The following is a 15,653-nucleotide window of genomic DNA, read 5'->3' as shown; positions in this document are numbered from 1 at the left end:
TTGATTGATTGATTGATTGATTGATTGAGCACTTCATTGAGAATACATTTAAAAGGATAAAAACACAAGAAAGCCCGAAGAGAGAGAGAGAGAGAGAGAGAGAGAGAGAGAGAGGAGCTGGGACATTAGCATGAAGCTACTAGATAAACATTCAAATTATCATTTGCATGAGTTGGAAGAAAGGTCCATAGTTGAATAAACGCAACAAAGAAACAATATTTATACCAACCTGATAATTCAAATCAGCTCAGTAGGAGAGAATTGTCCACTATTGCCGTTCAGTGGAACATTGTCATTGCATTGACATTTTATTTACACACACGTGCACACATGCACGAACACACGCACGCGCACACACACACACACACACGCACACACGCACACACGCACGCACACGCGCACGCACACGCGCACGCACACGCACACACACACACACACACGCACACAAACAAGCATTGATATTGTCTGAGAATGTACCGGTGTCTCAGACAGTAATGAAACGGCTTCTTAGCAGGTTTCCCCGAAACATTTTAACATTTGAAACTAGATCCAGTTGCTTTTCACCCACCAAACATTCAGATCTGAATAGGGGTTTTAAACCTAGATTCTTGATTAGGCCACATGTACAGTAGTACATCAAGGGTTCCCAAACTGTTCAGGCCGCGACCCCCCAAAATAATCAAATTTGGGGACCCTCCACCCTGACAAAATATGTATTGTAGCCTACTTGTAGTTCTGCTATCTTCACAATGTTTGCCTAATATAATATAATATAATATTTGACAATGTCGCCAATGTGGTATGAAAAAGGTCTTAAAAGCCATTTAATTGTCACTTTAGAAAAGTGCAGATACCCTGTATTACAATATACTGTCTGTATGTTGGTTTGTTTACTGTTGAGTGAGAAAGAACAATCTTGCTCATTAAGCTAATCATTTGGGGACCCCCCCAAAATAATTTGGGGACCCTCTTGGGGTCCCGAAACCTAGTTTGAGAACCACTGCAGTACATGATGAGATAAAAAAAAAAATCAAAAAATGGGCCTTGTCTGTTTGGAGGTAGTCCAACGTTTAAAAAAATGTTGCAGAATTGATTGATTGATTGATTGATTGATTGATTGATTGATTGATTGATTGATTGAGCACTTCATTGAGAATACATTTAAAAGGATAAAAACACAAGAAAGCCCGAAGAGAGAGAGAGAGAGAGAGAGAGAGAGAGAGAGAGAGAGAGAGAGAGAGAGAGAGAGAGAGAGAGAGAGAGACATTAGCATGAGTAGATAACATTCAGGGGGTTGTTTGCATCAGTAGGAAAGAATTTGTATAGTTTAATAACGCAACAATGAAAAGTCTCTTTTTTTTACGAGCTTGACAATTCAAATCAGCTCAGTTGGATGGTAGACGTGCTTTGTCCTTAAATGGTACAACTGTCATCAGTGGCATACAAAGTACTCAAGCCCAGTACTTGTGTCAAAGTACTCCTGGTCAAATATTTGCTTTTAAAAATACTCAAGTATTCAGAAGTGTAAGGGAATTTTCTTTTTAATACCAACGCATTGCTGTATTGCAATTCAGACATTCTCCTCCCAAAAAATCTAAGATTTTCCAGATATCGTTGAAATATACAAGATATAGGCTACATTATCTACAGATGAAAATGGATAATAATGTATAAATGACCACTTTTCCATTTGGTGCTTTAAGTATATTTTTGATTAAGTGACTTAGACCTAAAGCTTTCAAAAGTGCATTGAGTAAAAGTACAATATACGTGTAAAGTATTGAAAAATGGACCTCAAAGTACCCCAACATTGTACTCAAGTACAGTACTTAATTACTTTCCACCACTGGGAACAATGTCGTTATATCCAAATGAGATGGTGTTTGCACAGCTTTCTCCTCTATAAAAATCCTCCTCTCCTCTCCTCTCCTCTCCACTCCACTCCACTCCACTCCTCTCCTCTCCTCTCCTCTCCGCTTCGCTCCTCTCCGCTCCTCTCCTCTCCGCTCCGCTCCTCTCCGCTCCTCTCCTCTCCTCCCCCACACATTCTCCCCCCATACCCTTGTGAATGGGTGAATGTAATGCACAATCTATGTAAAGCGCTTTGGATAAAAGTGCTATATAAATACACCATTTAAATGCACCATTTGTCTTCTCCTATCATATCTCCTCTCCTCTCCTCTCATATGGCCACTCATATCTCCTCCTCCCCTCTCATATCTCCTCCCTCCTCTCCTCTCATATCTCCTCCCTCCTCTCCTCTCATATCTCCTCCTCTCCTCTCATATCTCCTCCCTCCTCTCCTCTCATATCTCCTCCTCCTTTCCTCTATAAAATCATCCCCTTCTCTCCTCTCTTCTCACTTCATCTCATCTCCACCTTGCTTCCATCCATCCATCTCTACATCAGGTGGTTCTGTCAGTAAGTCATATTTATTTTCTATGTTATTTTTGACTGTTCCTATCTAAACAGTTGTATATATGGGGTGGCAGTGGCTCAGGGGTAGAGTAGCCGGGTAGAGTGAACGGTTCAATCCCGGGCTGGGGGGCTCCCCAAGAGTTAGTGTCGAAGTGTCCTTGAGCAAGACGCTGAACCCTAATTGCTTCCGATGAGCAGGTTGGTGCCTTGCATGGTTTCCTCCGCCATCGGGTGAATGTAATGCACAATCTATGTAAAGCGCTTTGGAAAAAAGGCTATATAAATGCACCATTTACCATTTATATATATATATATATATATATATATATATATATATATATATATATATATATATATATATATATATATATATATATATATATATATATATATATAAGGTCTGTGACAGCTAGAGTTTTTGAGCTCGTAGATCTGCTGTTTTTGAAAGATTTTGACAAATTTGGAAAACATTTAGTGTAAAGTTGGTAATTATGTATAATGACCACTTACACTTTTGGTACTTTAAGTATATTTTGATGCAAAGCAACTTGGAACTAACGTATATATATATATATATATATATATATATATATATATATATATATATATATATATATATATATATATATATATATATTAGGGCTGGGACTTTAACTGATTAATTTAGATTAATTAATTACAGAAAATTAACGCGATTAAATTTTTTTATCGCATTTTAATCGCGCTTAGTTTATGCACCACTTCTCACTGGACGAGTTTCAGGCGTACCGATCATACCAGTGCACCAACCAACAGCCAACACACCCCAGTGCACGCAATGGGAGAAGAAGCCGATCAGACTGCTTTGCTTGGCCCAGTGGATGGGACATTTAGATTTAAAAAACTCTCTGATGGAAGCGTGGATAAAAACACGGCTGTGTGCATAACTATATTTTGTTGCTTAAACTTATGTATTCACTCATTGATTCACTCATATACCAGCATCTGTTTTAACTGAAAAGAAATTGCTTCTCAGGTCAAATATTGATATGCGATTAAACATGCGATTAATTTAGATTAATTAATTACAAAGCCTCTAATTAATTAGATTATTTTTTTTAATCGAGTCCCAGCCCTAATATATATATATATATATATATATATATATATATGTATATATGTACATCAGGGGTCGCGCTAGAATTTTAATCTGCCGGTCCCAATGTCCGGAAGGATTAAAATTTACCGGACATCTGACAAAAATAACGGTCATAATTAATGTTATGCAATAATGACAAGCAGGTGCGTAAATACAGCCTAACACTTTGGATTGAGCTATTTGAACATGAACCATCATACTATACACATTTTATATAGCAGGGTCATCTTACACAAATACATTAATTACCTACATTACCATTTGCGCATGCTGCGTGCGTAATGGTTTCTCAATAATCAATTGCGTTTAAAATGCATTTTCTAATCAAAGGGCAATGCAAAAAAAATGGGCATTTCAGATAAATCCTTCATAACGTGGCTCAGCTGACCTGTTAGGGCAATAAATTATAGACCACTACTCACTCACAGGTGGTTATACTGTTTAGTTAGACAGTGGATGCCGTCCGTGCGTCTAGTTGGGACAGCCGTGGGAAAGTTGATGAGTTGTGAGAACCTTGTCGTCTCCTCATAGAGCTAATCAGTTCAAAGTGGTAACGTTTTAACGTGTCCACCTCATAGAGTTAAAAATAGGTCCACGATTATGATTAACGTCGTGTTTCACCTCGATGCCATAGTTGCAGTAGCCTATAGCTGTTGTGGAGAGTATTTACGCATCTGTGTTGGATATTTCATCTTCAATGAAACTGTTGTTAAACTGTAGGGCCACTTGCCAACTTTACTCACGAGTCACAAGTGCCCTTGTAGTAGCCTAGTATCTGTGACATATTCTAACTCGTAATGATACAACTTGTGTGTGACTGACTGTTAAATACACAACTTTATAAATGTAACTTGTAACCGGACTGCGATCTCTGTCTGACTGCCGAGACCGCAGTCTAGCTACGCAGCACCAGCAACAACTACGCTGCAGCAACAACAACTCTCTTCTTCCTGTTGTACCTTCACAATAAAGTGTCTCCCATTTAATAGTGTATGTCATTGTGTATTTTAGTGAATGTTTCATATAGATTCTTGTAAACCATGTTTTTTCTGATCTATAGACCCAGTAGGACACAAAAAACCCGGTTTACATTTTTTTCGGCCCATAGGTGGCGCTACAGCAACCAATTCAAAACGCTAATTCATGATTACTTACAAACTACTCATCAAATATTTATCAAATTTGATGGGTTGTTGCATCATGAGCTGAGGCACAACCTCTGAAACCTTGACCACAATCCACCCATAGGTGGCGCTACAGCAACAGATTCAATATGCAAATACACAATGGTGCAAGAGCTACCTGACGATTTTTAACAAATAGTGTATGTAGTTATGTAGCAAAAAGAAGTTAAGTGAATGTTTCATATAGATTCTTGTAAACCATGTTTTTTCTGTTCTATGGACCCAGTAGGACACAAAAAAAGCGGTTTACATTTTTTTCCCCCGCCCTGGCATTATTTTGGCACCATGGCAACATTTGGCAATGTGACGCAGTATTTTATGTCTGTCTGTATTTCTGTCAACATCATTTCTTCAGATCTGCATGGCCAATCTTCACCAAATTTGGTGCACAAATGTATGATGTGTCCCAGAAGACACCATATTTCACCATGATCGGCCAATAGGTGGCGCTACAGCAACCAATTCAAAAAGCAAATTCATGATTACTTACAAACTACTCTACAATTTTTTTATCAAATTTGATGGGTTGTTGCATCATGAGCTGAGGCACAAACAAACAAAAATTTGACCACAATCCACCTATAGGTGGCGCAACAACAACAGATTCAAGAATCAAATAGAAGATTTTCAGTACAATTTTCATGAAAGGATAACCAGAACGATTTTCATGTAATTCTGTAATTGCAACGTTATTTCTCATGTATGTACTAGCTAAGTAATATGAAAAGCTAGGGAGGAATGAGATAAGAGACACTCTGCGGATCATGTGACAAGTCCAAGTCCTCTAGAGAACTTGACCTGCAGAACGTTGTGGGAACATACGAATTTGCGGATCACAATGCAAGCCTAATGAAGTCTGATGGTTCTCTGTTTCCGACTTCAGCCAAGTCTGCTCTTATCCATGAATTGGAAGGAGTGGTTTCAGGGACTGCATCTCCTGAAGAATCGATAGAAATGCAGAGTAGCCCATCAGCACACATGTTGACCAGTATCTTGATTGATGGCATGGCAGTCGTGCAGGAGATGGTTGTCCGGAAAGGTGAAATAAAATGTCGCCGAGATCTTGCAGAATGTTTTACTCGGAGTGTTGACATGAAGGCACGAGAATACACAGATATATACCTGCTATTTGACAACTATACAGTCACAAAATCCATGAAGGACCGAACAAGACAAATCCGTACAGCAGGAAGAGCACAAGACAAGGGGTACAAAGTAGAAGATTCCACACCTATCAAAGACTTCAAGGCTTTTCTGGGAACCAAGGAAACCAAGGTCAACCTTGTTCTCTACCTTGCACAAAAAGCTGTTGATCTTTGCAAACTGCCAATCACAACACACACGCACAAGGGTGTCATGTCCACAAACACAAACATGGTGAACGTCACTAGTACACAAGAAGAGGCAGACACATTACTGGTTCTGTATGCAGTAGCAGTGAGGGTAGGTAAAACACCACATATATACTCATGTGACACTGATGTGTTGGTACTTGCCCTTCGAAGGGTACCAGACCTTCAACCAGAGAGCGCAATTATCATGGGCAATGGAGATCAAAGACGGATGATAAAACTGAGACCCATCTACATGGCCATTGGTCCTGAACGAGCAGCAGCTTTGCCAGGATTTCACACGCTTACTGGTTGTGATACCAATGGTCACATCAGAGGAAAAGGAAAATCTACCTGCTTCAAATCATTCATGAAGGCTGGTGATGATGTACTCCATGCACTTGCTGAGCTTGGTGTTGGCCCTTATCCATCCTCAGAGGTGTTAGCTGGGTGTGAAAAGTTTATGTGTCAGCTCTTCAAACCTGGCTATGAATCAGCTGAAGTACTTCAGTGGCACATGTTTAAACAGCTCAAGGCCAATCAGGGTGTGGAAAAGATATGTCCAACGCGGGAGGCATGCGTTAATCCGACAGACCTTTTCTCCGACTATGTGGCATCCGCGTGCGGTTAGGGTTAGGGTGCGGGTTTGGTTTGGGTTTACTGTTTAATGTCGGAGCACTGCGCTGTCGGAGGAATGCGCTGTCGGACTAACGTATTGCACCCGTCCAACGCAAGGGTCCATCATAGAACATATCCTGCGAGCACATTGGCAAGCAAATGTATGTATGGGCACAAGACATTGTGGCTCAGCCAAAGGTTTTAGATCCACTATCTTTGGGATGGAGGCAGCAAGAGGATGTAAGTTGTGTCCCTGTAGTCTCAAAGGTTCCACCTGCACCAGAGGCAGTCGTAGAACTAGTCAAGTGTGCATGTGTTGCCAGCAAGTGCAGCGGCCGCTGTTCTTGCAAAGTCAATAATCTTCCATGCACAGAGCTCTGCAAATGTGAAGCTGCAGAAGATTCATGTAATAATCTTCAAGATGATGATGCTGAGAGTGATGACGATGATGCCTACAGTGATTGATTCTTTGTTGATTTGTTAAGTTGAGAATGTGTACTGTTGAGCATTCCTTTATATATGTTTTCTCTGGAGGGGGAGTATTATTATTTTTGTTTTCTTATTAACAAGGATCCATGTTCCATTTTATCAAAGGTTTAAGAATAAACCCTTTGAATTGAAAATAAACACTTTCTGTTTCTGTTTAAATAAGGTTTTTGTTAAAAATCGTCAGGTAGCTCTTGCACCATTGTGTATTTGCATATTGAATCTGTTGCTGTAGCGCCACCTACAGGTGGATTGTGGTCAAATTTTCAGAGGTTGTGCCTCAGCTCATGATGCAGCAACCCATCAAATTTGATAAATATTTGATGAGTAGTTTGTAAGTAATCATGAATTAGCGTTTTGAATTGGTTGCTGTAGCGCCACCTATGGGCCGAAAAAAAATGTAAACCGTTTTTTTTGTGTCCTACTGGGTCTATAGATCAGAAAAAACATGGTTTACAAGAATCTATATGAAACATTCACTTAACTTATTTTTGCTACATAACTACATACACTATAACGCCCAATGTAGCACATTTTACACTGGTTATTATTAACAGGAAATGGGTGTAACTTAACAGCGTGTGACATTCTTTCTACCGCTCTCTCTCCCAAAGACACACGCAGGCTAAGAGCGAGCGAGAGAGAGAGAGAGAGAGAGAGAGAGAGAGAGAGAGAGAGAGAGAGAGAGAGAGAGAGAGAGAGAGAGAGAGGGGGGGGGGGGGGGGGGTGCCATCTTATACTGAGCATTAGTGGGGATCAATTACATGAAGATAGGGTTGAAAATGGGTGAAGTGTTCCTTTATATCAGAAACTGATATTTTTGGTGGAATGGCCCTTTAATCCTCTGCGTTTATTTTGCATCTCAGGTACTCAGAATGACTTCCTGTCGTTTGGACTTCCTCTTCCTGTTCCACTTCCTTTTCCTGTTCTGCTTCCTCTCTTACAGCACTGCCATGGACCAAGGTTTTTATGGCTTTGAATGTTTCATTCATTTTTTATTTATTTTTTTCGTTTTGACTGCATGTTTATCAATTTCAGTCTAGTTTTGATTATTTAATTATTATTATTTTTCGCACCCTTTAGGGGAGACCGGGGACAAAAGTAACAGGGGGTAAAAGTAACACACTCAATAATTCCAATTAGGAACAAGCTAGAGGGGTGAGACTTCTTGTGCACATGCTCAGTAGGGTCCTCTCTCTGCCTATGGAAGGATAGAATGATAATTTCATCTCAGCAGAAGTTTTCAACAAAAAACTGATTTTGAGGTGTAAACGTACATTTTTGAGTGTACGGTATTTTCCTTCTGCTGTCTAAAGATAAGATGTCAGCTGATTTAAACTTAGATGACTTGTATCTCTATGTTATTGGTCACAAATTAACATCAGCAGTCTATGTTGGTATAGGTGTTTCTAGCTAGAATATGGGATTTTATCATGATTGACCCATCGGGGGCAATTGTAACAAAGTGACCGGGGTCAATTGTAACAATGTGTTTTCAATGCAAGCAGATTTTTTGTCTGGGATTACATACTTTTATGTTAGTAAATGAACATATTTCACTAAATATCACTACATTTCAAAGTAAAATTACATTTAGATAAATAAATGACATACATGTGAAAAAACAAAATTGAAAAATAAATAATTTGAATAAAAATACAAAATAATTGTAATTATGTATATAAAACATTTGTAAGTATAAATGTTAAATTATAACAAATACATATTACTTAGTGATGTGCTTTTATTTGACTTATTTACTTATTTTTACAGTGTTACAATTGCCCCCAACCAGTGTTACAATTGCCCCCAACCAGTGTTACAATTGCCCCCAACCACTGTTACAACTGCCCCCGTCACGGGGGCAATCGTAACACTGTGACTCATTGCATTCAAATTAATATTTTAGTCTTGTCCTTATTAGTGAAAGCTTAAAACTGGTATTATTAATTAGGGCACATATATATGTTTATTATAGCAAAAGATGACTAGGATATTTCAAGTAGTCTGTGAATTATGAAGGCAAATACAAAAAGTGTTACTTTCGTCCCCGGTCTCCCCTACTCCCCAATTTAGTCATTATGCAGCTGATAGATGATTTATTGATATATTTTTGTTTTTCAAAATAGTAAAATATTGCTACTAAGTTTAGTCATAAGGGGTAGGGCGAGATAGGGCCCTAAGGATAACTATCACCCTCTCTTATTTATTTATTTATTGTTTATGGATTAGTCAGGGGCGAGATTCAACAAAGTCAGCATAGCTGATCTACAAGCTCACAATGCAACACATTGTGAGCTTCTAGATCGGCTATTTTTGTTATTTTAAGAACATTTGTTACTTTAAGAACATTTGATTAAGGAAAGGACAACAAGGTAATTTTCTCTATCCAACAATTCCACATGCTTGCAGATTTGCCACACTGGGTGGCAAACTGCAGCAGGGAGTTTGGTTGTACATTGTAGTCAATGAGAGCCAGGTGTATCCTCTTATGACCTTTGTAAAATACTCTGCCCGGGAAAATAAAAGACATATCACACATGTTTTTTCTGCTGTGTTGCTTTTCGGTGTACACTGTATACTTTTATAGAGGTATCTAAAGAGCATAAAGTAAGTTTCTGAACGTGCCAAAGTATTGCGAGACAACCACATCCCGCGATACTACCGAGCCAGAAACGAATACTATACCTGGCGCTGTTTAGATGCCTGTAGTGTGCACATCGAAAAACAAGTAATCATAATACAACCTGTGATATGCCATCTTTTATATTCCTGAACCAATTATATGACAAAGGTTCGCAGTCGTTCAGAAATAGTGATTGTTCATAAGCTGGTCCAGCTGGCTCTCATTCAATGCAATGCATTTCATCGAATTTCCGGTGCGAATTTGCCACCAATGAGGGTCAATGGCGCATGTGTCCATTGACTGTGACTGTGTCCCTTCCTTCTAATTTAAGAGCTTTGTTGTGCTTGCTCTCTTACAAACACTCCCATGGATCCACTAAAACCCGAACCGGATCCAGCTCAACCGGATCCAGCTCCAGTCCAACCAGAACCAGCTGGAATCAAAATCCGCTTAACAAACACAGGCCTGGATTTGTGTAAGAATAATCTATTACAATACTACACTATAGTTAAAGGTTTCATGACATTCAGTTTTACAACAAATTAAAAGTATTTATCATGGTCCTTCAAACGTGTATTAAAAGTTTTAACTGAAAAATCCACTCCAGTGATCCATGGCTTTCTCTCTGATTTCTTTTGTATTTCTAGTGAGAGAAGAGGTTCTGAAGTTTCTCTACGAAGAACTGCCCAGATTCATCAAGGCCAGATTCCCCAAGTTGGAAACTTTGAAATATTAAATAAATACATAAGTGTAATAATAATAATAATAATAATAATAAGGGTAATAATAATAATAATAATAATAATAATAATAATAATGACAATAATCTTTATATGTATAGCACCTTTCAAAAACAAGTTTACAAAGTGCTTCACAACACAAACCACAACAGTGTGGGGAAAGCAAAACAAAAAACTAAAGACAAGACACAGACATGGGCTCTATTCCTGTAAGGACTTCATAGGTAAGACCTGGTGTTCTTACTTAATTTAAGACTTGGAGGCATGACCGATGCCATTTTGCTATTATGGGTGCGGTAATCTGCGCACTGCACCAAGGTGCTTTGCGGTAAAACAGCCTGATCTAACACAATTGCACGGACCCAGTGCACGTCATTCCGTGCATAGCCGCCTAGAAAACCCGGAAATCCGTGCATATGTGCGGCGAGTGCGCCGATTGCAACCCGGAAGCAGAGCAGTCCCCACAACATGATTTACGATTCTGTCCCTATCGGTACATAACTCAAACGGCGCTGAGTAGGCACGGATTTTCGGGTTTTCTAGGTGCCTATGCACGGAATGACAGTCTACTATTATATTTATTTTGGTAATTTTCAATACATTATGTAGACTATAGGATTATATCCCCGTAATGGTATTCATATTATTTCCGAGATTAGACGAGAAGAGCACCATTGCTCACGGTCTGACCACGTCATAGCGGTATGTGGTGAGTCTTTTTAAGTCAATAATAGCAGATACCGCATTGCGCTCTTAATTAACATATGGACACTACCCCAAGCATAAAATATGCTGGCGAGTCTTATTACTTAAGTGTTTGTGCTCAGCACACCTTGCATAATAGGGATTGCGCATAAAATGGTGGCATAATCACCTAATTATCACCAAAGACGTGGATTTAAGAAGTGCTTAATAGGGCCCAGACAGTTCACAATGCCATACAAAGGCATAGTTAGTATGTAACTATTCCCTGTGTTTACATAACAAAACTATATATACATTTTGTACCCATCATTTTAGTTCATAACAACAGTTATCAGTTACTGGAGTAGTGTAGTGGTGTTTACCTGCAGAAACACATTGCCCCCACGCTGTATTTTGCCATTTATACTGTTTGTTTTGGTAGATGACCAAAAATGTCCCTGTTTACCAAGACAAACAGTGAAAACACCAAAATACACGGAGAGGACAGTGTGATTCTGCAGGTAAACACCGCCACACTACTCCTGTGGCTGATAACTGCTGGTATAGTGGTTATTTTATCTTATGTAAACAAGTTATACTATGCCTTTAAGTTTAAGTGTATGTTTGTGTATCAGTGTTTTTGTCCCCTCTCTCTCTCTCTCTTTCAGTATTCAGATAAAAAGCATGGATTTGCACCGCTCACATCTGATCGTCCAGCAAGGTTATTTATCGTTTACAGTGTTGGACGCAGCAATCACCGCCACTGCCAAAGAGTTGGTCAAATGCAGGTTTCTGTTGTACGTACAACACAGTGGTAACGGTGTTCATTTACTTGAGTACTGTACTTAAAGTACTTTTATCGCTTACTCAGGCTTTTGGGAGCACCCCGGACAGTGTTCAAGTTGCTTGATTCAGTATTTAGACATTTCATATTAATTTCATCAGACACGCCCCCTTCCAATACAAACTCCATTTTAACCATGTTTGATTAATCGGAAACAGTTAGGCTACATAGCTTTTAAGCAATTTCAGCCTGTCCCTGATGGCCGTCTAAGTGCATTTAGGATATTTCATAGGTTTCCGATGCTGGGAACTGGAGGTATGGCTGTTGAAAGCCCAGTCAATAGGAACACAGAGGGGGCGGGGCTTAAGTAATTTCAGTCTGTCCCTGTTGACCGTCTAAGTGTACTAAGGGATTTTCGTAGGTTTTCGATACTGGGAACTGGAGTTATGGCTGTTTATAGCCCAGCCAATAGGAACACAGAGGGGCGAGGCTTAAAGGAGGAGTTCATCCAAAAAATTACTTATTTTCTATCAATTACACACCCCATGAAGCCTTGATTTCATGGATTTATTTTAGTTTTTGTGGCATTCCTAAGACAATAATTTAATGACCGTGTGTATTTCCGGTAGGAGACACAAATAATCTACTTTGTGTCTCCTATCGGATACATTAGCCGGTAGGAGACGGGAATCAAATTATTAACTTAGGAATGCGACAAAAATCCATGGATTCAAGGCTTCATAGGGTGTGCAATTGATAGAAAATAAGTCATATTTTGGGTGAACTCCTCCTTTAAGCAATTTCAGCCTGTCCCTACTGGGCCTCTAAGTGCATCTAAGAAGTTTTGTATGTTTTCGATGCTTGGGACTGGAGTTATGGTTTAAAGCCCAGCCAATAGGAATTGCAGATTGTCTATTTTCGCTTCCTGTTTGGCGTTGAAGTTTGACGCATCTCCATGGTCACGCCGTTTTATGAAAACTCGAGCTTTTGATAATTTTTCATCGTTAAGGTCTTTTGTGCATGCTGACCGAATTTGAGGCGGATCCAACAATCTGCCTAGAAGGAGTTTGTCAAAGTACAACCCGTGAAAATGGCGTGAAATGCACCAATACGCCAATATAAATTCAAAATGGCCGACATCCTGTTTGGTTTAGGTCATGTCTCCAAGTGACTTTTGTGCAAGTCGGGACATGATACAGGTGTGTACCAATTTGCATGCATGTAGGTGAACCCGTATTGTGGGGCTTGAAGCAAAAACGTTTGTAGGGGGCGCTATTGAGCCATTAGGCCACACCCCTTTTTGAGACGATTAAAATGCATTTAATATGAAACGCATTATGACCCAATACTTAAATGTAAATCACTTCCGCATGTAGTGTAACGTCAAAATCGTCACAACTTTTTGGACAACAGATCTACAAGTTAACAACGCCTCGGGCGTCGACGCGTTGTTGCCTTTTAGATCTGTTCTTTTTTCACAACACGTTGCCAGTAGCCCCTCCCCGTTTTACCAATACAGTCTATGGGGCACAGACCGTCTCTTAGCAACACTGAAACCGCTAACTCTCATTGGTTGTGGCATGAGTAAATGAGCCAATGAGCTGAGGCCACTTTCCAGACACCCAAAATCGCATACTCGGACAGCTCGCTCACGCGCTGACAGTCACACACAGCAGCCACAGCCAGGGGACAGTCAGTGAGAGCAGGACAGCAGAATCACTGTCATTTCTCAAATACATCGCCCTGTCATTCATATTGATTCCCCAACCTAAAAATACGGACAATTTCTTACATTTTAGTGTTATGTGTGTGTTCTTGGCTTCTTGTGGCTTTGTTTTTACCTGGCAGAAAGATCCTTTGTAGTTGAGCTTGGTAGCACCTCATCCTCCTCCGCCCCCCTCTCCTGAGGGGTCCCCCAGGGGTGAATCCTGGGTCCCATCCTTTTCTCATTGTACATGCTCCCTGGGCTCCGTTATGAGGAAAAATGGCATTTCTTTCCACCTTTATGCCGATGACACACAGTTGTATGTCCCCCTCAAACCAAATGACACACACTCTCTGGATCCCCTGCTAGATTGCCTCACACTCTCTGGATCCCCTGCTAGATTGCCTCACAGACATAAAAATCTGGATGTCAGACAATTTCCTCATGCTCAACGACAATAAAACCGAAATCATTCTCTTTGGCTCCCCTCACAAAACAAATATCATCACCACCTCCCTTGGCCCACTGACTTGTAAACGACATGTCAAAAATGTGGGTGTAATCCTGGACTCTGACCTCGAATTCGACAAGCAAATCAATGCCGTTGTCAAAGGTGCCTTCTTCCAATTAAGACAAATCAGTAAAATAAAAACCTTTTTATCAACCCCCGACCTGGAAAAAGTAATTCATGCCCTCATCTCCTCCCGCCTAGATTACTGCAATTCACTGTAGCAGGAGTTTCAAATACCTCCCTCTCTAGACTGCAGCTCGTCCAGAACGCCGCTGCTAGGCTCTTGACTGGCCCCAGAAGGTGGGATCACATCACTCTCATTTTGGCTTTTTCAGCTGCTGCCCCAAAATTATGGAACAACCTACCGCCATTTATCATTTTTAAAAACAGATCAAAAACGCACCTGTTCTCCCAGGCCTTTTAAGTAATACCGAAATTGGACACTTGTTTACGTGCTCCCACATTTTTTTGTTTCCTTAGCTATTTGCCCTTTTGCTATGGTTTATATATTATTGCTTTTTTGTATTGTTGATACTCTTGTTTTGTTTTTTGCTTGCAGTTGTATGTGCATGTATTTGATGCTTTTTGGTGTGTTTTTTTAACCCTGATGTACAGCACTTTGGTCGGCCTTTGGTTGTGCTTCATAAATAAAATTGACTTGACTTGTTTTTATCACAGCGCACAGCACAGCAGACGGCCCAAGTGTGTGTGTGTGTGTGTGTGTGTGTGTGTGTGTGTGTGTGTGTGTGTGTGTGTGTGTGTGTGTGTGTGTGTGTGTGTGTGTGTGTGTGTGTGTGTGTGTGTGTGTGTGTGTGTGTGTGAGTGAGAGAGAGAGAGACAGAGCGCCCCGGGGAAAATCCGGCGGAATTCACCTGGTATTCCTAAACGTAACCTCAGTAAACTATGCCTAAACCTAACCTTATTCCTTACCTTTAACCTCAGTGCATCTATGGCCATAAACTTATTTCTAACCTTATCCTCAGTAAAACAAATACAAGAATACAAGAACCCCTGGTCCGCGAAAACAATGGGGGTGAGCATGTTTTGGGGCGAGTATTCCGGTTACCAATACAACCCGGCTGATCTTTTAACTGCAGTACATTTCCTTTACAAATGAGGGGCTAATTAGAAATAATAACCCCCCCCCCCCCCCCCCCCCCCCCTTAATTACAGAACATTCAGGGCCTTTTTTTGGTCGGACCTTTTAGACAAAATTATTATAAATGTAACTGTGTTGTTTTACATTCTTTTGCCTAATACAAATTTCAATCAATCAATCAATACAGCATATTTGAGTACATTTAGGAGTAAATGACAGGGGCCGACAGACATCTACATCTAGTAATAATAATCATTGCAGTTTCAATAGGGCTTCGCACTACTGTGCAGTGCTCGGGACCTAATAAATGAAAAAAGTTATCGAAAAAA

This window comes from Gymnoscopelus microlampas, assembly GCF_963454915.1.
Source record: "Gymnoscopelus microlampas genome assembly, chromosome: 12".
In the NCBI taxonomy this organism is placed as follows: Eukaryota; Metazoa; Chordata; class Actinopteri; order Myctophiformes; family Myctophidae; genus Gymnoscopelus; species Gymnoscopelus microlampas.
Note: the sequence above shows the minus strand (reverse complement) of the source record.